At 46.3% G+C, this 2,830-nt stretch overlaps 1 pseudogene; it reads right to left on the bottom strand.

The window, feature by feature from the left end:
• Nucleotides 1–219: 219 nt before the first annotated feature.
• On the bottom strand, nucleotides 220–1,229 carry LOC102286670 (monocarboxylate transporter 10 pseudogene; annotated as a pseudogene).
• Nucleotides 1,230–2,830: the final 1,601 nt, after the last annotated feature.

The raw sequence follows: 2,830 nt of genomic DNA, 5'->3' as shown, positions 1-2,830 counted from the left end.
TAGCCTGCCAGGATCCTCTATCCATGGGATTCTCCAGGCAAGAAACTAGACTAAAGGAGGAGATGCGGAAGCTGGAAAAAGGGTTATGTGATAACCTCTCATTCACATTAGCCCATTTGCTCCTGAGTTCAGTCCGTGGCTGCTCAGCATGCTGAGGGTGGGGGTGGTCCAACCTTGCCTCTGTTCTAGTTCTGAGGGAACAGAAGGGAAACTTGGAAGTCAAAGAAAACTTTGGTCTTGGCTCAGTGTGGCTAAGAAGCAGCACTCCACTTCTGAAATGACCCCAGCAAGGCATGGCCAACTCAAGAGAAAATAAGGCACAGGGTTTCCTAAAAGTGCAACCGATATTCCAACTGCCGACACAACATAAGCTGTCACCCTGAAGACGGCAAAACCGAACTGGGGATAACTGCAGTTTCTCCGGGAAAAGAGGGAGAATCTGTTGGCTCCTTTGGTCCCATCATCTTTACACAGAAGGCCAGGGGTCCGTAAGTAAAGCCAGCCAGAAAGAGAACAAATGTGAAGAGGCAGAGGACTCTGTGTCTAAAGAGGCCCCAGCTGTCAGTCAGAACCCTCAGAAGGAAAGGCAGCAAAACCAGGAAGGCATTGCTGCCAGCGATCAGAGTGGCATTCACCCGTCCAAGGAGCTTCTTGAAATAGTGCCCCCGAATGACCAGTGAAGGCAGGTAGGCAAACAGGATTTTCGCAAATCCTGGCAAACAGGATTCCACAAGAAAAGGTATAGAGGCTCAATGGAGCTTATTAAAGAACCGGGCAAGCGTCCAACAACCTCAACAGCAGCAACCACCATATCTGTTTTCTGATAATCAAACATCTCTGTGAAGACGCTAACGGGCAGCAGAAGACAATCATCCCCATGGAGAGAGCACTTACCCAAGCTGTCTTGAAGACAATCTTGCCACTGTCCTTGGACCCCAAGCTCTTCAGCAGTGACGTGAAGAGCACCTCGCAGGCGTTCTGGGATGCTGAACACGGACCGGTTGCCTCACAGGGTGGCCAACGTCACCAGCCAGCCCGACTTAGCCTCACGGAGCTCAGGGAGCCCAGCGCTCACCAGCTCTATCTTCCACATGTTCTGCTGTGGCCACCTCCGGCCATCAGAGGCTCCAGGACTAAGCAGCCAAGCAGCCCCCAAGGAGGCGGGACCCCAGTGGTTAAGTTTCGCTGATCCCCCACGAGGTGGCGGGCTCCTTCTAGGAGGGCACCATGACCGCAGGCGACCGTCTTGAACAGCACTGGGCGAGTAGGCGGGGCCAAGCTCCGGGCCAAAAGCCGGAGGAGCAGGCAAGTAAGGCTAGCGGGCTAGAGAGTCCCACGCGGGCTTTGGAGCCCCAACACCCTCTTAGAGCTAAGATTCAGGCCTCCCTGTCCACAGCATGGCAACTGAAACTCTGTTTTTTGTTTTTTCAATTTTTACTAATACATGGACATCACCAGATGGTCAACACCGAAATCAGATTGATTATATTCTTTGCAGCCAAAGATGGAGAAGCTCTATACAGTCAGCAAAATCAAGACCAGGAGCTGACTGTGGCTCAGACCATGAACTCCTTATTGCCAAATTCAGACTTAAATTGAAGAAAGTAGGGAAAAGGAGGGGGGGAGGGAGGGAGGGAGGGGGAGACAGAGTGTGTGTGTGTGTGTGTGTGTGTGTGTGTGTGTGTGTGTGTTTAGTTTATTAAAAGGAATTGGCTCACATAATTATGGAAGCTGAGAAGCTCTGCAAGTTTCCATCTATAAATTGGAGGCGCAGGAAACACAGAGATGTAAATTCTAGTCTGAGTTCAAATTCCTGAGAATCAGAAACACTAATAGTGTAAGTCCCAGTCTAAGGTCAGGAGAAACCAATGTCCAGGTCAAGCAGTCTTCTGTCTTTTGGTTCTATATTTGGATCCTTAACTGGTTCAACAATGCCTGCTCATATTGGGCTGCTTTGTACAAACCACCAGTTCAGATGCTAGTCTCTAGGAAAAACCCTCACAGACATGCACAAATATACATTTAAACAGCTGTCTGGGCATCCCAAGATTCAGTCAAGATGACATATGAAATTAATCATCATAGCGATGTGAATCCCTCAGTGGAGTTTCATTTAGATTTCTATTTAGGCCTGTTTTTATGGCTTTTACTTGAGTGTCAGGTTAAGAAATGGGGTAAAGCCAACTTTTTCTCTTCTAGAATGTGATGATATGTCAGTATTCTCTTGGTGAAAGAAGGAAGTATCCACCAGCAAAGGTGGGGAGATAAAAGGAAAGTGACACCTTAGAAAAGGCATCAGGACTTTGATATAAGGAATTTGATATAAGGACCCATGATAGCCCTTGAAAGTTATTGGGGAAAAAATACAGGGTTTGAAGACAAAATAGAGCAGTTATATTTTAATTTCTTGAGAATAGCAGGAGATCTGCTGTAACCTAACTGGTCCAGTAACAAGTACACAGTGAAATGAGAGAATTATGAGCAGTGATTGCAAATGTCTTTCGTTTTCTCCAAGAGCTGCAACCATAAAGTAAGAACTGAAAAGCAGTTTTTGAATAAGACCAGCTATTGGGGGATTCCAAGCCTAGGAGATGTGCCTGCTATATCTCTTACTGGCACTAGTGAGCCTTTCCAGGGAGATAATTCCATACAATATGCCATATAAAATAATACATCAAAAAGAAAGAAACCTACTGGGCAGAGTTAGAATTCTTTTCAGGTAGAGAGAGGAGAAAGCTGAGATCACACACAATGGTAATCCTTTTCTTGTCTTGTCTTACACATGAATTTTAAAAAGTGAATATTTTCCTACATCAATAAATATTCCCTT

This window comes from Bos mutus, chromosome 17, assembly GCF_027580195.1.
Source record: "Bos mutus isolate GX-2022 chromosome 17, NWIPB_WYAK_1.1, whole genome shotgun sequence".
Classification (NCBI taxonomy): domain Eukaryota; kingdom Metazoa; phylum Chordata; class Mammalia; order Artiodactyla; family Bovidae; genus Bos; species Bos mutus.
The sequence above is the reverse complement of the archived record's forward strand: the minus strand, read 5'-3'. Positions and strand labels throughout refer to the sequence as shown.